General features: G+C 37.7%; 1 protein-coding gene and 1 pseudogene across 3 annotated transcripts in view; both read left to right on the forward strand.

The window, feature by feature from the left end:
* The window catches only part of ENPP6 (ectonucleotide pyrophosphatase/phosphodiesterase 6), a 170,081-nt gene that overhangs the window by 34,185 nt on the left and 112,588 nt on the right, over positions 1 to 23,308 (forward strand). The window lies entirely within an intron of this gene.
* Positions 8,814 to 14,659, forward strand: LOC141517646 (glyceraldehyde-3-phosphate dehydrogenase-like; annotated as a pseudogene).

Consider the following 23,308-nt stretch of genomic DNA (forward strand, 5'->3'; position numbering starts at 1 on the left):
ATTGTCAACCTCAGAAAGACAACTACTCTTCCAAGGGTAAATAAATTGTGAACCTATGGCCATGAGGGGTTTTTGGCAATTGAGAGTGTGACTGACCTCTTTTATTAACAAACATGCTAGCCTTACTAATAAAATAATTAAATTACCCCAAAATTATGTTTCTTGAATCTTTTAAGCATCACATCTATAAGATTCCTTCCAACTCTAATTTTATTAATAATGTATTAGTCATTCATTCATATACAATATGAATAACATTATTAAGTTAAAACTTAATTATACCGCTTCCTTCTTCTCCTTTCCCAGTGCCTTGGAGATTGGGTGATTGATAAATTTGTTTTTTTGGATTGAATTGACACTGTATGGGAGGTAGATGTGAAAACCACATCTCGGTATATTTTCCTGTAAAAAGTTTACCTGATTCCTAAAAAGACTTCAATATTTAAGTAAGAAATATTGAAAATAAGAAAGTTTTTTTTTTAGCTAGAGGTAGGATTTCTGAGTTTAAAAATCTCCAGCCAAAATTTTCTACTTAAAATCTTATCCTTCACTACTAATTTCCCTAGATAGAGAGCTGAATTCTTTCTGGGAAATAGTGAATGGACTCATTCCCTCACATTTCACTAGAATAGAAACTCCTACTCATGGACTTGCCAGCTAAAGGCAGAACTGTTGAGAGAGGAAAACCCCATGCCAACATGAGGAATTACTTATCATATCAACTGTAATCCATTTCTCCAACACGGTCCCAAGCCTGTTGTCTTGTGGCCCAAGTCTGTTCCCAGCCAAATCCTTGCAAAAGGAACTTGACAGGCACAGTGGCTGCAGCCCCAGCATGTTACAAATGAAAAGCCAAAGAAATTAAATTCAAAATAAATGACTTCCTTAATCATCTTATCCAGTAGGGCTATTTAAATTCCCACCTATCAGTCTGAGGCTAGAAATTACAAAATCCTGGTGTTGATAAAGAGCACATGGATTGTTGAACTTGACTTCTCCTCTGTCAAAGGTCCATTTTTGGAAAAGCAAGGAAATGAGTGAAATAGAAAAATGACTGGATTAATAGACTAAGGAGTTTAACAATCATTCTAAAATCTAAGCCTTTCTGAGGTATCTGTTTATATACGATCCCTTGGAATTTTTCCAAACGGACTCTATTTTTTCTCATTTTAATAGACACAAAGTATCTTTTTCTCCTCCTTTCACTGTCAAATGATGGAGAGGCAGAACAGCTTGAGTCTGTGTCCTGACCCTGATACTGGGCAAATTACTTGTCTAATTTAGGACCTCAGTATAGCAGACTAGGTTAGACTAGATGATACATGTAGTGACTTCCAGTTTAAATGTTCTAAGGTTCTTGCATCCTTCTTTTAGTTGTTTCCAACTTAAAAGCTGTTTGCTCGTTGGTAAAAATGAAGGTTTTATATTTTTGGCCCTTAAGGTCCTTTCCAGAACAAAATCTGTGATCTTTCTTTTGATTCCAATAGAATGCTGTGGAAAGTGGGGTCTACTTAGCTTTGGTCTTTGAATCCTCAAGTTTTAGCACAGTTCAGACACATGATAGAAAATAAATATCCAGTGGTTTGATTGAATGATCTATGACTCTATAATCTTAGTATGGCCGTGTAGTTAGGAAAACCTCTGTACAAGTCTGTTTGCCTCAGTTTCCTAATCTTTAAAAAATGGGGATAACAATAACACTTCAGACATAGATATTTCTGATTGTGAAAATCAGAAGTAATATTTGTAAAGTATTTTGCAAATTTTAAAGCACTATTAAATGTTATCTATTATTGTATATATTCAATAATATCAGATATGGATTATATTGTTCATGTTATATATTTTATTCAATTATTATAATTTTTATTTATTTAATAATTTTCAAATATATATTTTTATGTAATAGACCCCATATTATGTTACATATAACATATTTATGTACATATTTTTATATATATGTCCCATGTTGTATATAGTATATAAGAATATATAATATGCCATATGAATATTTGTTCTATCTTTATTACATTATTTATAGAAATATTATATATGATATATGATATAATGATATATTGATCATATCTATTAAATGTCATATAAATATGATCACATTCTATTAAAGATATACATGTTATATTTATATATTGCATAGGTATTATATATAAATATATATTAATGACTAAGAATTAATTCATAGTATACTCTTCTACTTTCCCTCCCCTGTTACTCTTCACCTTTTCATTTACTCTATTCCAATCCAATCCAATAAACACCTATTAAGTGCCTACTATATGTAGGGTAAGGGGCAGCATGGCTTAGTGAATATAGGGCTGATTTTGGAGTCAGAAAGACTTGGATTTAAATCCTACCTCTGATACATTCCCATCCTCTTTAAAATTATTAATTGCCCAGCATTGCCTCTCTCTCTATTGGTAGTGGGAATTTCTTCATCTGAAATTCATTGTACTAATGAAAGCAAAGGATGTTTTACAAAGAAGTGAAAAATATTGGGGATATAAAGACTAGGGCCATAGTCCCTCCCCCTCAAGGAAGTTCAAATCTAACAATGAAGTAGGAGTGATTCCAGAGTACCTAGAATACTGGGCTTAGAGTCAGGCCGTAGTTTTTAAAGTTAAAATTTTGCCTTAGAATGTTTCCCTCAGTTTCCTCATCTGTAAAATGAGCTAGAGAAGGAAATGGCAAGCCATTCCAGTATCTTTGCTAAGAAAACCCCATGAAGAGTTGGACCCCACTAAAAAAAAAACAAACAACTGAATAACAAGCAAATTGATATAGACAAAAATTGTGGTTCAGGAGAATTGGATTCTAGCCCAGGTTCCACTGGAATGTATGGGACATTTAGGCTAGATCTGTGAGGTCCATATACATCTTCCTTGTCTCCCCCTTCCAGGTGCCAAAAGACTCTCAAGACCTGTCAAATACCAGTTTCAGGGTGAAAACATCAGTCTCCAGTTCTTTCCTTCAGTGCATACAGATAGAGACAGGTCCAACTTTGTTGACTCTCTCCTGTTGCTGGCTCCATCCTCTGTCTGGCTGTGGGTGTAGACCTAAAATCATGTTAATGTTGAGAGGGATAAGAGATAAACAATAATCTTTTTTTGGTTAGTTCACTCATGGAAAGCTCTCTAAATTCGCTAAATAACATATGGCTTGCATTTTTATAAATCTGCCATTTCACAACAGGAACTCAAATTTAGCCAACAGGTTTTTTTTTAAAACCAGGAAATACCTCTGATAAAAATAAAATAAAATAAGCTATGACCTAACTTGAACTAACACTTGGCCTTGAACTTGAAATAGCCAGAGGAGGATAAAAACTGCTTATCTGTCACATTCTGGGTCCATCCTGTTTGCCTAAAGCTATTAGCTACCATATTTTCTTTTTGATACTGACACCAAGAAGCTTGTTTTGAAAGGAGCCCAATTGTCTTTCCAGTCAGCCTCAATGGCAAGGGACACAGGCAAGGTGACCCTCCTAAGTAGCTTATCAGTGAATTACTAGGTCATAGATTTAGAGCTGGAAGCAACTTTTTGAGATCTTTCTAAGATCATTCATTTCTCTTGTTTAAGCCCTAGAGAAGTGAGGTCACACAGGCATAAATAACAGAGTTGTGATTTGAACTTAAGACCTCAGACTCTAAAGAGAACACTGCCCATTACTCTTTCCTATGGAGTTTCACTATCTGTTCCATACTGATGATTATTTGAATATTTTTATTACCATTTTAGTGGCCACTCCTTGAAACTTGTTCATAATTCTCCAGCAAGAATGGAAAATGGGGAATCACAAGAATTAAATTATCCCTAAATGATGTAGGTCCCTCTGGTGTGGCCTCCAAAGAGGGGTTAGTGTTTCTCAGGATCTTGCCACTGTCCCCATATCTAGTTATGGACTAGTGGGACTTTATCTTCAAAGTCAGACACTGGGTTAACCTTTCCTCATTTATGACTCTTGAACTACTCAGGGATCCTGGGTTCAAATCTCACTGTAAGCTTGGGCAAATATTTTAATCTTCTTAGATCTTAGTTCTTTAATCTGTAAATTGATAGAAGACCTAGATAGGAAGAGCTGAGGTCCCTGCTACCTCTAGATAAATGATCCTACCAATCTTCAGGGTGCCACCTAGCAGAGCACACCCAGACACATTTTGCATGGACAGACATTATCAGCTAAACTTGGAACCAGCTAATTTTAGTGCTGAGTCCATTGTGGTTTTCTCGCCTGGCTCCACTTCTGACTGTCTAGACTTTTCCACCTCCTCAACAGCATCTTTCTGCCTTTGGAGATACCTCTACCCCCAGAGCTCCATCTTGGACCAGCAAGAAGCTGGTCATTTCAGGAGATACCTCATATATCCAAGCTTACTTCTCCTCTGGCTGCACTCTTGGCTCTCTGGACTTTTCCATTTCCTCCCTAGCAACCCCACTTCCTCCCCTCCTCCTTATATGTTGTCTTCCTCCATTAGAATCTAAGCTTCTGAAGGGGAGGAACTGTCAATACTTAGCACAGTGCCTAGGACAAAGTAAACAGTTAATTTAATAAATGTTCTATCTATCTGTCATCTATAATCTATATTTTTCTGTTATCTACCTATTTCCTAGCTCTTTTTTATTGATCTTGCTACCTGTTATCTTACTTTGGCTCTATGATCTATCATCTTTCTATCATCGACCTACCCACCTATATAGCTATCTAGCATCTATCCATATTTCTGTTACCTCTCTACCTTTCTCTCTATTATCTCTGCTCTATTATCTATCTATCTAATATTCTATGATCTATTTACTTATTGATCAAGCTATTACATATCCAATATCTCTCTTTATCTATTATATATCTATTATCTATTATTTATCTATCTACTTTCCTATTTCTCTTTCTGTCTGTCTGTTTGTCTGTTTCTGTGTCTCTGTCTCTGTCTCTCTGTCTCTCTGTCTCTGTCTCTCTGTCTCTGTCTCTCTGTCTCTCTGTCTCTCTCTCTCTCTGTCTCTCTCTCTCTCTCTCTCTCTCTCTCTCTCTCTCTCTCTCTCTCTCTCTCTGCCCAGTCCAGGTTTTAAGCATTAAGCAGTTCCCACCATTTACATTACCAAGCAGGGGTGTGTTGAAACATGCTCATACTAGCCCCAAGAACTGATTGTTAAAACTTTCAGTGAGAACATTTACACCTTGGAAATGAGCAAACTCTATATATGTGGGCTTGATATAGTGTTCTGTTGATTGTCTAGATTTAAAGTGATGGAAAAAATAATTCAAATTAAATTTAAAGATAAGCTGTACATACATTTTTTTCCTTTCCAGAGAGCTAGGTAGTTAAATATTTACCAGAACAATCCTAACTTTTGGATCACCATCCTTGGTCATTATTTCTTTCTTCCATCTAAGTCTTGCTATTCCCCCTCAATCCCGGAGAGTAAAAAAAAAAATTTATTGTCTGGGTCCTAAACCAAGGTTACTTAAATCCTGCGTCTGCTACATCTCCTTAGAACTCCCTGGACTAACCTCTTTCCTTACCTAGTTATTGTTACCTAGTTATTCTATTTCATAGGATCAAAGTTTCATAAGGAAAAAAGAATAATTTTGGAACTCTGATTATACACAATCTTGCTTTTGCCTGTTTTTTCGCTGTTCCTTCTCTTACTGCATCAGTACCTTTACAAATCAATATTTTGAATTCCTACACTGACTATGTGTCCTTTTTAATGACACCTTCAATGCCTAGATAGGGTACCAATCAGGTTGTCCTGTTAATATCTCCCATCCATTGTGTATGTGTCTTCATAGTTTTAAACCAGTATGTTTGCCTTTTGCATAGCATTAAGGGATAAGAGATGAGAGTTGGAGGTCTTCTAGTCCAAAATTCTCATTTTATAGTTGATGAACCTGGTCTCATAGCTAGTAAATAGCAGAGACAGGATTGGAAGCCAGGTTTTCTAACTCCAGATACCATACTTTTTCCTGAGCACTACACAGCTTTTCTCAAAATATTCTTGGGAATATTTTAATCAACAATGAACCAAAAAGCATTTTTAACACACATTAGCAGAAAGTATGCTTGGGGATAATAGAGAAACCTCTCTTTTTCTTAATAAAATTGACAGTAATGGGTTTGGCCTAATAATGAAACATTTCCTGTCCTCATAGTGATTAGGTCACTTACCATGAGCTATGTGTGAAGCACACAGTGATTATCCAGTATATATTTATTGAAGAAGAAAAATCCAACATGGTATCATATCTCTCCAATTAATTCAAGGTCTTTCTTCAAGACATATTCTTGGAGAAAGAGAAGATGTTGATATTCTACTTAGGAAAAGGAATACAGACAACTTGTTCAGTCATTTTTCAGTTGTTTCTAACTCTTTGTGACCCTATTTGGGGTTTTCTTGGCAAAGAGATTGCAGTAGTTTGCCATTTCCTTCTCCAGTTCATTTTGACAGATGAGGAAACTGAGGCAAACAGGGTTAAATGATCCAGGGTCACCCAGCTACTAATTGTCTGAGGTCAGATTTGAACTCAGTTGCATGAGTTTTCTGTGGACTGACACTATGGACTGTGATGTCACCTAGCTGACTAGAAAGTTTTTGTCAAAACTAGGGGAAAAGTAAGGAGGTATAACATAGCTCTCAGAATCCTGCATATATGTGCTTCATTTTTTCCAAAAAAAAATAAATGAAATAAATCACTTTGAATAGATTCTTTTAATTTTCATAAGTAAATCTCTAAAATTAAAACCAACCATACAATAGTAAAACCAAAGTCTAGCAACAAATATGTCATACTTTTTAAAAGAAAAGATGTTAGATTGATAATTTCAATATACAGGTTCTCAGTTTAACTTGCTTAACTCTATCAAATGAACTAGCCAACCCTCCCTGTGGGAACACATGAATAAGAGTCTCCCAGAATGGGCAAGTGTGCATGAATTGCAATGTATATCATTGAAAGGAATATGCCCATCATTAATATTGCATATGGACCTGAGTTTTAATCAAATATTCCCATTCCAGCATTCCTATTCCAGGCTACAAAAACTTCACTGAGCTAAGGTACTGCTAACCTTAAGGATGCTAAGAAAGGCCAAAAAATGTCCCCTTCCCTCACAGAATTTACGTTCTAGTAAGTAAATCATCTATTCGGTTTGCATCTTGTATGCATCTAGTTATTTACTTTTTGTCTTATTCATTAAAATGGCACTAGCAGATGAAATTATTTAAACATTCCAACCCAAAATTTTATCAATTTTTTTAGAAATAATGCCATCAATGAAAGAGAAGGGGAAATCCAAGCTATTTAAATTTCAGAATCTTCAGAACTCCATTTAAGGGAATGAAATATGTCTACTAAGGTCTCCTGGTAATTTCATATGCCTTTCCCTTTTCTGGTCACTCATACATATCTTTCCAGTAGATTGAAAATGATATAGAAAATCCCTCCCCTCCCCGGTTTCTTCCAGATTTGACATTTTTTGTTCCTAAAGAAGGTAAGGACTAGAACATGGTGGAAAATACCCATGGTTTTATAAAAATCATAGATCAAGAGCTTGAAGGAATCTCAGAAGTCATCTACCTCAATCACATCATTTTATAGATGAGGAAACTGGTCCTTGGAGGTTGAGTGGCTCATTTGGGGTCACAAATGAAATGGGGCATCAGAAGCAAGATTTGAACCTAGATCCTCAAACTCCAGAGTTAGCACTGGTTCAACTATGCCATAGGAAAGCACTCTGAATAGCCCTAGGCATTTGGGGACTCCAGTAGAAAGTCCAAAGACAACTGTGAAAAGGTTGGAAGACTGAAGGATACTGATGTCAAATTTTGCCTTCATCATCATCATTTACCTGAGGCAGGCTGTGAGAACAGAGGGCTTGGCTCTCAGTGGTTGAATTATTCTACCATGTTCCTCTGTGGTAGGATTCTTGACCTCAGACAAAAGTGTTTCCTCCTACAAATCCTTCACAATGATTCCAAGGACATGGGATAAAAGAATGACTTTTTGAAAAAAAGGAATAAAGGACTGGAGTTAGAAGACTGAACATTGAAGGCTAGAACAAAACAAAAAGATGGGAGAAGGCAAAGTAAGAAATCAGGGAGAATTTAGCTACAAAAATTAGTTATTACCTATGGAATCCTGCTTTTCTTTCTATATCTCTAACACTTAGCATAGTGTTTCCTCACATAGTAAGCTCCTAATATATACTAACATATAATATACATTTTATTCTTTTTAATTTTATTATAGTATTTTTATTTCATCTGCTAGTGCCTTCCCCACTAAGGTTATCTCCACTTTATTCTATTATTTTATTCTATTTATTTTTTAATTTGTATATATTTTAAATTCATTCTCTTAGGCATCAGTTTCCTTGTATGTAAAATAAATAGAGTGGGATAAATTTCAGGTCCTTTACATATATAAATTTAGAGAACCTAGGTTTCTATAAGAAGTTCTTTTTTTTTCTTTTGTAATTTTTAATTTTTTTTTGAATCTTACAATTTTTCCCCAATCTCACTCCCCCCCCCCCCCCCCCACGGAAGGCAGTCTGATATAGACCAGGTATTCTTTTTTTAGGTGTTTTTTTTAGTGTTTTTTTCCAAGGCAAATGGGGTTAAGTGGCTTGCCCAAGGCCACACAGCTAGGTAATTATTAAGTGTCTGAGACCGGATTTGAACCCAGGTACTCCTGACTCCAAAGCCGGTGCTTTATCCACTGTGCCACCTAGCCGCCCACTAGACCAGGTATTCTTAACCTGGAATCTGTGAATATATTTTTTAATAAGAAAAAAATTGATAACTGGCTCTCAGCTCTTCTCCAAGCTCCCTGCAAGGATCCGCTGCCTTGGTCAGTTGCATTCCTGAGCCAAGATGGTGAAGGTCGGAGTCAACAGATTTGGCCGCATTGGGCGTCTGGTGACCAGGACTGCACTCATCTCTGGCAGAGTAGATGTTGTGGCCATCAATGACCCCATTCATTGACCTCAACTACATGGTTTATATGTTTCAATATGATTCCACCCATGGCAAGTTCAAGGGCACTGTCAAAGCTGAGAGTGGAAAGCTGGTGATCAATGGAAAAGCTATTACCATCTTCCAGGAGCAGGATCCCACCAATATTAAATGGGGAGATGCTGGAGCTGAGTATGTTGTAGAGTCCACTGGTGTCTTTACCACCATGGCTGGGGTTCACTTGAAGGGTGGAGCCAAACGGGTCATTATCTCTGCCCCTTCTGCTGATGTCCCAATGTTTGTGGTGGGAGTGAACCATGAGAAATATGATAATTCCCTTAAGATTGTCAGTAATGCCTCATGCACCACCAACTGCTTGGCCCCCTTGGCCAAGGTCATTCATGACAACTTTGGCATTGTGGAAGGACTCATGACCACAGTGCATGCTATTACTGCTACCCAGAAGACTGTGGATGGTCCCTCTGGCAAGCTGTGGCATGATGGGCGTCGTGCTGCCCAAAACATCATCCCTGCTTCCACTGGAGCTGCTAAGGCTGTAGGCAAGGTCATCCCTGAGTTGAATGGAAAGCTCACAGGCATAGCTTTCCATGTTCCCACTCCCAATGTATCTGTTGTGGATGTGACCTGCCACCTGGAGAAACCTGCCAAATATGATGACATCAAGAAAGTGGTGAAGCAAGCATCAGAGGGACCCTTGAAGGGCATCCTGGGCTACACAGAGGACCAGGTTGTATCCTGTGACTTTAACAGTGACACGACACCCACTCTTCTACCTTTGATGCAGGCACTGGCATTGCCCTCAATGACCACTTTGTCAAGCTTATTTCATGGTATGATAATGAGTATGGTTATAGCAACTACGTAGTCGACCTCATGGTCTTCATGGCCTCCAAAGAATAAAATGGGAAGCCATGGATGAATCTTCATCCCCAACCAAAAAAAAAGTTACATCACTGGGGAGCCCACATCCCTAACATGAGTTCCTCTACCAGGGATCCTGTGCCCCATTCACATCCTTGTCCCAAAGCACCCCTGTAGTGGGGGAGAAGTCTAGAGTCCTTTATTGTGTACCATCAATAAAGTCACCATATTCAGTGAAAAAAATTGATAACTACATTTCAGTTTTCTTTTTCATCCTATTTTATTTAAATTTTTCCACTTCTTGTACACTAATTTTTTTCTTTTAAGTTTGATATTTTATTTTTCCCAATTACATGTAAATATAATTTTAACACTTTTTTTTTCAAATTTTGAGTTCCAAATTCTTTCCCTCTCTCCCTACTCTATTTTCCTCATTGAGAAATTTGATATAGGTTAAACATGTGTAATCATACTGTGAAAGAAAACACAGACAAAAAATACGTATTTTTATTTTATGCATTTAAAATATTTTTCTGAGAAGTCCAGGATTTTCACCAGACTACTAAAAAAGATACACATTTGTGACCTTAGACCAATTACTTCCTTTCTGGGGATCAGAGAGGTTCCTTATTTATACAATGGAGGAGTGGAATTAAATGATGTCAAAGAACCCTTCTAGCTGTAACTTTCTTTGAGATCAGATCAACATTTTTAATTAGCAAGATAATGAATAAAGTTGGAGATAATTAAAATGTCCAGTAGAGGGCAGTGGTAAACCAGCTAGCTATTTTCTCTTCTTGACTGTAAGAGGATTAGGTTTTACAGAGTTCTCACATTTATCACGCTGGTAGATTCTACAGAGAAGATGAAAGACCTGAATGATTTGCAAATGCAATAGCCTTCCCAGGCTAAACTGAGGCAGTCTTGTGGAAATGGTTATGTGAAATGTCTAAGTTTGTCTTGAGTTCTCAGTGAGAATTGCTGCATAACCCAATCCAAAGAAATCAGTACAGGAAAAATGCTGATTTTCTTCAGCATGAGAAGCCCTGAGCATATATTGCAGATGTTGCTTAGCATTGGGCCTGGACTGTTACCTCTCTGAGGGTAGCAACCATGTCAAATGAAATCTTCAATATCCTTAAGAGAGCAGTATAATAAACCCATTACTCACAACAGACACTTTTTAAAATGTTGAATAAAATTGCTGAGATTATTCCTTGACATTGAGAAGTCAATGTGACTATGGATTCATTTACTTGACCCTTTATAAAGAACTCCTACTACTCCAGGCAAGGCATGGTGCAGGGAGCAGAAAGTGAGTCTGAAGCCAGGAAGCCTTAGAGTCGCAGGTCCTTCCTTTGGTTCATGCTATAGGACTTAATTTTTCTTTTTTTAAAAAAAATTTTATGGGACTTTCTTAGTGCCTTCAGGCAATTCTCCATGAAATCACTGGTACAGATCAGTCAACAGAAATAGGTGGTTTGAGGGAAATAAAGACAATAATGATATGACCTCTGTTCTCCTCTTATCCTCTCTATAGAAACCAATTTCCATTAGTGATCATCAAAGTAATTTCTTTTATCTGATACAACTGTCCTTAATTTTTGTTTTGTTTAACTGATGGAGGCTGCCTTTAATTAGGGAACAGCAATATATTAAAATTCTATTTCTTGATCTTAATTGAAGTAAAAGATTATCCTTACTTTTTTTTTGTCCTCAAGATTAATGATTATTTTAGTTTCCCCACACATTCCTTATATGTACTTAGAACTCCTGAGGACAGTTTAATAAACAATCCAAAGAGAGGTGTCAACAGAAGTCTGATTCACTGTGCCTCTCTTTATGGAGAGGTGAGAAACTGTACTGGTAAAGTATGGCTATAAAAAACCTAGATTCTTTTGATGAAGTGGCTTATGAGATCAGTAATTGTTGCTTTGTCATCATCACACTGCTGTAAAGGCAGCTTAGATGATACTGTGAATAGAGGTTGCACCTAGGGCCAAGAGAATCTGAGTTCAAATATTGCCTCAGACCCTTCAAAACTGTTTAATCCTAGGCAAACAGCTTCAGTTTCCTTTTCTATAAAATGGAAATAATTATTATAGCCATCTCCCTGGTTTTAGTGAGGATAAAATGAGATAATATATGTAAACTAATTTGCTAACTATAAAGCAGTTATATAAATGCTATCTGGTATTATTATCTATTATAATTCTGAGACTGTTGTTGGCTATGGGATCTGGATCAGGTTCTCTTATAATTATAGAATATTAGAGGCCTCAGTGAGATTCAGGGAAATAAACAGAGGACCTGGATTCAACTCTCATCACTGCTATTTACTTATGTATAACCTTGAGAAAAATCACCGAAACTCCTCAGGTCTCAGTTTCTTCATCTGCAAAATGGAGGAGCTGAATGAGAACCCTTCCAACTCTAAATCTATATCATTTCTAATCCTTTAATTCACTGAGGAGGAGCCTGAAGTCAAGGGAGAGGTGGTATAATTTGTCCAATGTCATACAACTAATTAGAGAAAGAACCAGTATTTGAACCCAAGCCACGTCTCTTAAATCCCTCTCCAATGTTTTCCTCATAATACTACCCAGACTCCCTATCAAGTACCTAGCCTTCTCAGAGCACTCAGTACTGGCTCTGTGATTTTATTAGTATAGTTGAATGTCACAACCTCCATTATTTCTTAGTAGAGGGTCTTTAAGAGTGGCCATAGAGGGGGGAAATGATCCCTCAGTGACCAACCCTCTGATGATGATGAGAGTATCCCTGAATTTAATGTCAGTTCTCACCCAATAAACACCAAGTCTGTCCCTGAGTCTGCACTCAATACCTCTTCTGTTTGGTAGGACCTGTTAGAGCCCACACTCCCTTTTCAAGAACCCAGGGCCACCCCCAAATCACAAGGATGGATCTAAGAAAGTTTTTGGTGGATCTGGACTACAAGGAGTTCTCATGAATATTGATTCAACCTAATTAGACGAGCATGTATTAAGGATCTATTATATTCAATACACTGTATTCAGCACAAAAGAGTATATTGGCATTGGGTATACAAAGACAAAACAGTCCCTCCTCTCCAGATGTCTACATTCTATTAGGATAGGGTAGGGTACTATATGTACATGTAAATTGACACACATGAAAATTTGAGGCAAGGGGAGGAACACCAACAGCTGGGGAGATAGGTTAGGAAAAGCTTCATATGGGAGCTGGAGCATGATCTGACTCTTGATAGAAGGGAAGAAGTCTAAAAGGCAAAGATGAGGAGGGGCAGCATTTGAGGCAATAAGAACAATCTGTTCCCGAAAGTGTGGTGTTAAAAGTCAGAATTCTGAGTTCAGACAATTACACTCACATGACTGGATAGGTAAAAAGGGAAGTACTGTGAAGTAAGTCTGAGAGGAAAAAAGGTAGGCTGAAGTCATCTTTTAAAGAGTAGAGGAGATTACAGAGAGAAGCAATAGGGAGCCCCTGAAAATCTTTGAGCTGAGGTATATGATCAGACTTATGCCTTAGGATGTTGGAGATAAACTGGATATTTTGGGCAACTGCTTTAGAACTGAGTTCTAAAGGAACCTTTGGAAATGGGACCAGCATGTGGAGAAAAACATTGAATAAGGAGTCAGGAGACCTGAGTGTTACCTCTGGTTCTGGCTCTGACATTTTGACCTCTGTGAGGACCAATTAGAGAAAGCAGGGACAGGAATCTGGGAATCCAGTTAGGGGACTGTTGTAATTGTTAAAATTACAGAATGAGTGGTGTTGAGGGCTTGAACCAGGGTGGTATCTGCAGGAATAGAAGGAAACTGGGATGAATGTGAATGATATTATGTCTACAGAACTAACATGACTAGCAGATCATTGGATGTTCATAGCCTCTCTACCAGAGGGGTGCCTGGAGGAGCCTGGTGCTTTCCCAAGAAATGGTCTTTTATATAATAGAATTTTAGGATGTTAAGAGTTAGAAGGAAACTTAAAGGTCTTCTAGTCCAGCCCCCATCCCATTATATGAGTCTTTTCTACCATATCTTATACAGTTGGTCATCCCGTCTCTGCTTGAAAATTTCCAAAATTGCAGAACTTACGAACTTAAGAGACAAGTTATTCCATTTCTTGACAATTCTAATTATTGGTAAAAATTTCTATATTTTGTTGTTGTTCAGTCATTTCAGTCTTGTCAAACTCTTCATGACTCCCTTTGGGATTTTCTTGGCAAAGATACTAGAGTGGTTTGTCATTTCTTTTTCCAGTTCATTTTACAGGTGAGGAATATGAGGCAGACTTAAGTATCATGCCCACGGTCTGAGGCTGAATTTGAACTTGAGAAGATGAGGCTTCCTGTTTCCAAGTCCAGTTCTCTGTCCACTATACCACTTAGCTACTCTAGAATGAATAAAGTATAGGAACATCAGAAAGGCAGGAAAAGGAGTTCAGTTGTGAAGGGCTTTAAATACCAAACAGAGAATTTTGATTTTGATCTTTACAATTCTTCAGGGAGCCACTGAAGTTTCTCAAGTAGGGGAATGTCATGGTCAGACTTATACTTTAGAAAAATTCCTTTGGTAGCATGGAGTGGAGAATGAATTGAAGTGGGGAAAGACCAGAGGCAGAAAGTTATTGTAACAGTCTAAGCAAGAGGTGATAAGCTCCTGCAATTGAGGTGATGGCTGTGTGAGTAGAGAGAATAGTATATATTTGATAGATATCATGAAGTTAGAAATGACTAGAATTGACACTAGATTGGCTATGTGGAGTGAGCATGAGTGAGGAGTTGGAAGGGTGGGTGGATGGGAGGGTGGAGATGCCTTTAACAATAATAGGAAATTTGGGAAGCAAAGAGGGTTGAGGAGAAAAGATGATGAATAATTTTGGACATATTAAGTTTGAGGTGTCCATGGGATATCCAATTTGAGATGTCCAAAGGAAAGTTGTTGAAGTTTGGAGGTAGAGCACATTTAGGTGATTTGTATACAAATGAAAAGTTCAATAAAATTTTGATTAATGAATAGATCATGAAATATACCTCCTTCCTCTAGATAGTTTTGTTCTAGGGATCATAGATTTATAGTTGAAAGAGACCTTAAAAATTCATCTAGTCCAACTTCCTCATTTAATAGATGAGGAAATTGTCATTCAACAATGTTACAGGAAGTGATTTGCCCAAAATTCCATAGCTAGTTAGGTGGAATATGTACCTAGGACTTCCTACTGTCAACCCAATGCTTTACCCACATGAGACATTCAGGTGGAGATGTTCAAGAGGCAGTTTTATCATCACCAGTTTTCCTAGGGAACAAAAGTCATTCATTTCCCCTTCCTAATTCTCAATAGGTTAAGTTGTCATTCTTAGAAAGGACTTGCAACTTCTCCCATTGGGAACAGCAGTCAGATAGTTTTATGTCAGCTCCCTGCTTTGATGGGAGAAGATGTTAGAGGGGATCCTTGGACTCCCAGAGCTTACCACTTCCCATCCTTTGAGAAGGCAAAAATTGTGTTTGCTTTGAAAGTGACTCAGCCTTAAATGGGGTTAAGCATGTGTATTCCTTTGCTACTTTTCACAGGGGTGAGGATGAATGAGATCAGCTCTTTAAAGTTCAGAGCTCTGCTCTTTATAAATATAAGGCATAAAAATCAAATACCTTTAAAAACGTAGGTGTTTTTCCCAATTAAGAGGGGAAAAAATGCCTTGCAACCATTTTTCTTTTCCTTAAACCTCCCTAAACTATTAAAGTAATTGCCTCATTAGGTCTATTCCCAGAATGGAGGAGCAGAGCCCATCCTGGCTTATGGTCACATGGGCTCAATACGAATTGCTCTAGTCAATATTATCTCCATTTTTGACATTTTGAAGCTATTTTCCTTGCAATTCTACACTTCACACTATAATCAAAGCCTGTTTTCTTGGTCCTTGCGATATCTGTGACTCACAGACTCTAACCATGCAAGTGTCTCACACATACATCAGAAGTGGCGTTTTAAGATGTGTAAATTATGAACTTTCCTTGCAATTTACTCTTCCACATTTCATTAGAGCGCTGCTTCTCTTAACCCGACAGATCAGATCCATGAGTCATTTGGGGAGACAAAATGTCAGCAAGCTATGAAGCAAACTCCATCAGCAGCATCTGACAATTATCCAGTGAGAGAGTCCTAACCTCTGCCCATGGAACTTCCTGGAGATAAACTGGATATTTGGGGCAATTGCTTTAATTCTTTTAGAACCAAGGCTGGTGTGCTGGAGACCCAAGTATCAGTCATTGCTCTGCCATTAACTCTGTGTGACCTGGCAAAACTGTTCTCTTTTCTTGGGCCTCAGTTTTCTACTGCATAAAATGAGGTCATTGGACTAAAATATCTCTACCATCCTTTCCAAGTTTAAGGTTCAATGCTGCTCCCCATTGGACAGCCATCTCCTTCCTCTTTGCATTTGTTTAGACTTTTTGGAATGCATTCCCTCATTCCCTCCACTCAGACTTCTTATGTTCTTTAAGTCTCAGCCCAGATGCTACCTCTGAGAAGCCTTCTTTGAATATTCTGATCCCTCAAATTACCTAGTATTACAATCACTAGTGTTTAAAGGATTTTGATTATCAGGGACCTTTGTCCTCAGCTAAGTCTAATGGATGAGGAAAACTCAGACTCAAAAAAGTTGCAGAACAAGCAGAGCTAAAATTGGATGTCAGCTTCTCCAAAGCCAATCCCCCCACCTCCATCTACTCATTACTTCTCTACTCTACCCCAAGTAAAATATAAACTCTCTGAGGGCAAAGAGTATTTTGTACCCAATATGGAGCTGGTGCTTAGAGTGGGTGCTAAACACATGATAATTGAATAGAATTGTTCTAGGTTCCCTTCCAGTTCAAACATTCTAAGTTCTAAAGCCCTTTCCAATTCCCACATGTGCTAAGGCCCTTTTGAGCCCTAATATTCATTGGTTCTTTAACATTCTTTCATTAATGCACAATCAATCAACCAAAAAGCATTTGTTCAGGCCAGGCTGAATGGTGCAAGGTATAACATGCCAGGTCCAGACCTGAATCAGAAAGATTCATCCTCCCAAGTTCAAATCCAACTTCAGATACTAGTTGTGTGATTCTGGGCAAGTCTCTTGATCCTGCTTGGTTCAGTTTTCCCATCTGTAAAATGAATTACAGAAGGAAACAGCAAATCTCTCCAGAACCTCTGACAAGAAAACCTCAAATAAGGTCTCAAAGAGTCAGACACAAATGAAACAAAGAAATAACAATAAATATGCCAGTCATTCAGATAGGTTCTGGACACACAAATGCAAAAATAAAATAACTCCTGTCCTGAAGGACCCTCCATCCTATTTGCAGTAAATTATGAATTCACCAACATAAATGATATCCTGATAAAATTAATTTAACTCATTCACATGCCATTCATTTGCTACCTGCCTTGACCTGGAAAAAAAATTCTCAGTTAAGAACCTGTGGTCTCAGTGACTCTTCTGAAAAATCAGAGGGTTAAGAATACAAGGAATTTAGAGAAATATGAGAAGATGTAGGTGAACTGATACATTATAATAAAGAGAATGGAGAGAGCAATATATACAATAACTACAGGCTGGTAAATTAAAAGCATTAAGATAAATCTTCCTTCCTTTGTTCCTTTTCCTTTTTTTTCCTTCTTTCCTTTTCCTTCCTTCTCTTTCTCTCTCTTTCCTTCCCTCTCTCTTTTTGTCTCTTTCTTTCCTTCCTTCCTTCCTTCTTTCTTTCTTTCTTTCTTTCTTTCTTTCTTTCTTTCTTTCTTTCTTTCTTTCTTTCTTTCTTTCTTTCTTTCTTCCTTCCTTCCTTCCTTCCTTCCTTCCTTCCTTCCTTCCTTCCTTCCTTCCTTCCTTCCTTCCTTCCTTCCTTCCTTCCTTCCTTCCTTCCTTCCTTCCTCCTGATAGACTTAGGGAGATCATACATAATGATGATAAATTGTCTTTAAAGTGTGCATAATGTTATGCTTCCTATGTTTGTCCTTCATTCCTGAAGAAGACCATGACATTAAGGAGGTAATGCCATGACTAGCACATGAACTGGATTTGAGTAGAGGGAGGGGTACTGTGCTAAATCACAAGCTCAATTTCTTCTCCAACCTCACTTTCTCCTCCACTGGATTCAGTGGCCAAATATAAATCAAAATGGCTGGAGATGGTCCTGGATGTGAGGCAATCAAGGTTAAGCTACTTGCCCAAGGTCACACAGCTAATAAATGTCTGAGGCTGAATTCAAACTCCTGTCCTTCTGACTCCAAAACCAGTGCTCCATCCATTTTATAGGTGGGGGAAACTGAGACACAGAATGGTTAAATAGAGTTGTTTAGGACCACAAAGCTACCAAATACCAATTCTTTTGATTCTCCTTTTCTGGAGGATCTCAGTTTCTTCATCCAGAAAATAAAGAGGTCAGATTAGATAACTTCTCAGGCCCCTTTCAACTCTAATCTATGATCCTGTAACTCCAGCAGAATCATTGATAAGCAAATAATATGGAAGAAATGTGCAACATGACAGAGTGAATGTTGTTTTGTAGACAGAAAGTAATAATTAGCAGTTATAGAGTGCTTTGAGGTTTGGATAACACTTTACAAATATTATCTCATTTAGGGACTATCACTATCTTCATTTTAAAAAGGAGGAAACTAAGGCAAACAGGTGTTAAGTGACTCACTCAGGGTCACACAACTTGTAGGTACCTGAGGCTGGATTTGAACCAGGCTCTTCCTGACTCTAGGTGCAGTGCTTTTTCCAGTTACCTAGCTCTGTCACTTGCTTCCTTTGTGACCAATTAACAATAGACCTTAGTTTTGTCATCTGTAAAATTAGGGGTTTGGATTAGGTAGTGCCATGGTCCATTCAAATTCTGTGCTCATGATCCTATAGAAAGCTTTGATATGCCCATTTGTCTGTGAAAGCTAAAAAGGCTCTGCCCCTCACAAGGCTGTCTTCAGAAGCCATGATGAATGGAAACCCGAATCTTTAGGATGTATCCATGGTGATGCAAACCTAGCCTTTGATTTGTGCCCTTGGACTGCTTGGGTTTGAATTTATATTTTCATCAAAGATTTCAAGCTATTCATCTCTTCATGCATTCTGCAAGCATCTATTAAGGGGCTATTGTAGGCTGATAAGTACAAGGCTGGAAGAGGAGACAAAAGAAATAGAAAGGACTCTTCCTGGAGCTGGGGATTTACTCAAGGAGACAAAAACAGATGCATGAAATGACATTTCAAAGCAATAGAACTGAAAGAGTCAAAGAATCCAACCCTAATTCTCAGGGAATTTTTATATATTGGGAGAGAGGAAAGGAGACAGAAACAGGGAAAGTTTCTTAGAGAATCAGAAAGATCACAAAACTCAGATTCACTAGAACTGAGTTTGAATCACATCTCTGCATCTCTACCTATGTGACATAGACAAATCACAAATCTTAATCTCAGTTTCCTTATTTGTAAAATGATGGAGTTAGATTCGATGATCTCTAAAGTCCCTTTAGATCAATGTACATCTTTTGTCTCCTTTTGAACCTTGTGCTTATCTGCCTAATATATCTTAATATTGTCAAATGAATGAAAGAATAAATAAATGAAAATATAAACCACACCAAGAAGAGTTGAAAGTCTTGTTCAGACAGAGAAGGGTTCAGCTTATGTCTATACTTGTAGATTTAATGGAACATCGTCAATCCATTTTAGCCTTTTATACTGTGGGTTACAGATTCACTTGCTCCAATTCCTGCCTCTCAACTGATCAGAGATCAGAGGCAACTTTCAACGACCAAAGAAAAGAATCCTCTTAGAGAAAAAAAGAACATGAGGCAAGTCCTGAGCCAAGAGAGTAAACCAGGAAATCATACAAGATCAAGCCAGAGTACGGGGTAACCAAATTCTAGGAACCAGACAGAAGAAACAAAAAATGTTCATTACATTGTTCTGAAGTTGGAAAAGTCAGTGTATGCTAAAGAACGAGAGTCTGATAAATGAAAAGATCATTAAATTCATTCTTGCTCCCTCCCTTTTTTTCCTTCCTTCCTTCTTCCCTACTTTGTCTCATCCTCATTTTGTACCCAAATGTAGTTTTGGGGATGATGATATGCTAAAAAGGCAAGATCTATGCTTGGGGTGGGGGTGGGGGTAAATCAGAGCTTTATTCTAGACACTAACATAGAATAGCAGTAGAGGGCTTGCTTGGACCCCTAGAAGTGAGCTCACAGTCCTATGATGTATCAATGGTGAGGGAGCTTCTTAAAGGTTCCTACCTACTTCTTCCCTGATGTGTTGAAGATGTGCATCAGTCTTCAACGATATCATAGGGTCCCAATCCAGACATAATGTCTGGAGTGTGAACATTCCCTCTCCATGCTTGACTCAATTGGACAGCCTGCCATAGAGGACATAAGAGCATTCCTCATTCTCAGAGAGAAAAAAAGACTTTATTATGAGACTTTATTCTCAAATCTCTTTATTCTTCCTACAATGAATTTGCCTTACCACATACTCCTGTATTAGAACTACTAGCTAAAGCTCAGGTCATATATCCCCTTATTCAATTGTTTCAGAGTTGCCATAACCTAGGATAGTTTTGGCCATGATGGTGGCTTTACTGAATAAATTTTATGAATAGATTCACATACAGCAAAAGTATGAGAAGCTGAGAACTATCTGCCCTCTACATGTTTTGCTGTGCCATCAATTCCAAAACCTTATTGATTTCTTCCTTTCCTCACCCTAAATTTGACTCTATAAATTGCCACCATGCTGTACTCTAAAAGTTCCCTCATTCCCTATGCTTTCCTTAGCCTGGAAGTTCTTTATGGTACCTTTTTACATGGGTGGTTTCCTCTTGGAATCTCCATTTTGAGGAAATTTTTTCAACATATGACAAGAGATATGAGAATTTGTTTTTAAAAATAATATTGCCACATGTATTACAGTATAATTGGTTTCCTTTGTAATCCTATGTATTTTATGTTATGCATTCTAAAACATTTTTCAGAGAAGGGTTTCCACAGGCTCCACCAGACTGCCAAATGGAGCCATGGCAACAAAAACAAGGTACCTATTAACTACATTCAGTTAACACAATATTGTTGAATTTGATTAATAAGTGAGATTTGAGTGTGTGTGTGTGTGTGTGTGTGTGTGTGTAGGAGATCCTGGATTTTGTATTTTTCTCTTTCAACTTTCTTTTTAGATACTTCACAGACATTATTATGAGCTGTCAAAAGGGAATACATATGAAATTGTATTGGAGTATAAACTTAGTAGAGGATTAACTAAGAGATATTCACTACTCAGGAATTCAGAAAGCTTTTGTATGGTACAGAAGACTAGTATGTATAGCAAGCTAAGTATCTGCATTTTTTAATATGCATGTTTACAGGGCCAATTAAAAATTGTCCAACAAGACAGTCAAACTGTTTTGCCCCTAAATTAGCAGTCTTTTTATGCATCAAAGTACAGCTGTTATGTCTGTTCTACTTTTCAAAGGGGCTATTGGACTAATCATTGCACTAGAAGACAGGAGATTTGGTTTCTAAGAACTCCTCCACCCCGTTAGTCTCTAGCTATGTGACCTTGGACAAGGCAAAATCCAGACCTCAGTCACCTAATCTGTAAAATGCACTGTAAAATCACACTCCACCTGTCTGTGGTAAATAAAGCAGATACTCTCTTGACATCTTTGCCAGCTTTAAAATTTATCCTATAAACACTGGAAACAATGAAATAAGTCTCAGCTCTAGCCATAGGGTCTGGGTTCAAATTCAGACTTTGATGATTGTTACCCCTGTGAGCATGGGAAAATCATGGCTCTCTTTGCCTGTTTCCTTATCATGGACTAAATTCTGGGAATATTAAATAAAAAGCAAAAAAACCCAGTCCCTGCTCTCAAAGACTCATAGTCTAATGGGGAAGACAACATGTAAATAACTATGTACAAACAAAACAGAGAGAGCATCAATAGGAGGTGAAATAGTCCTAGAGGGAAAAGAGGACCCTGGACAAAACCCTGAGGAATTCCCATAGATAGCAGACACAATGAAACAGAGAAGGAAGTTAGACTAGATGGCCTTGGAACTAACTCTATATTATGAATCTATGCTCTCCCTACCCTGTCCCTAGTTAGTTAATGAACCCAATGATTTTGAACAAGTCACTTTAACCCATATGTTTCACTTTGTCATTGATAAAATGAACTTCTTTTCAGCTCCGAAAATTCTACACAACGACTGTAGGAATTTAAATCGCTCTTTAGCATTAGGCTGGGGTGTATCAATGACACCAGGTTAAAGTTGTATACAACATGCAATTAAAGAGCCCCAAGTGGTTATCAGAATTTGTGTTTGATGAGGTGTTTGAATGTACAGTTCTGACACAAGCAGTGCTAGAATAACCATGTCATAATATGTGTGTATGTGTGCAAATCTTACTGTCAAGAAATTCAAGTACCAGAGGATTTAGTGATCTATCTACATTCTTCCATAAAGAATTGTTGTTCCATGAAATTTAATATTCAACATTTTAAATCGTCTTAAGAGCCAGTTACTGATTAGAATGCAAATTAAAATGGAAAATAGGAAAAAGGGAACACAAACTTTCAGGAGGAGCAAAAAGAGAAGAAAGACAGATGCTACATGTGCTGTCTCCTCCTTGCTTCTGTATTTGTAACTATAGTCTACTTAGCACAGTGCTGGATAATCAGAGCTCAATAACTTCATTCATTCATTCATTCATTCATTCATTCATTCATCCATGCTGACCAAAGAAAGGGAGATGGATACGTATGGATTTTTTCTCCATTCTATATATCAAAAATAATCAAGAAAAGCACAGTTGAGGCTTTTCCCCAGGACACCATATCCTAGAGGGCATAGACATAACTTTCACTCCCTCAGCAGTATAGAAGCAACAGTATATACAGCACTGAGATAACAAGAATAATTCTCCTAAATAAGAAGTTACCAGATGTGATTCAAATTGACATATCCCGGGTGTCTTCCCCTACATCCTCACTGTGTCCCAGAGTTTCTCATCTTCTTATTTGGAGGAGACTCTGACTCATACTGTCTTAAAAATTGATCTGAAGGCATTTTGCAAGTTTTTTGTCAGGGTTTGTTTTATGAAGCCTGTCCCAGGAAGAAAAAGTTCTAGCTCTGCCTCTGACAAGAGTGGGAAAATATAATCTAAAGCAGAGGTCTTACCAGACAGGAGATCGATGGTGGTGACTGGTAGAGAAAAGAGAAACCCAGGTGGGCCTCTTCTGTAGCAAATTTTCCTCCCATCTCTTGTTATTTTGAGAGTAGCTTCAGTGGAAGAGGTTCTTTCCAATTCCTTGCAAGTTGGAAAGGAAGAGACTTCATTTCAATGAATCAGGAAGTAATCAGAGACTTGGCATATGTTCTTGTGACATTTTGATAGATTGAACTCCAATCTGAGC

This window comes from Macrotis lagotis, chromosome 3 (assembly GCF_037893015.1).
Source record: "Macrotis lagotis isolate mMagLag1 chromosome 3, bilby.v1.9.chrom.fasta, whole genome shotgun sequence".
Lineage (NCBI taxonomy): Eukaryota > Metazoa > Chordata > Mammalia > Peramelemorphia > Peramelidae > Macrotis > Macrotis lagotis.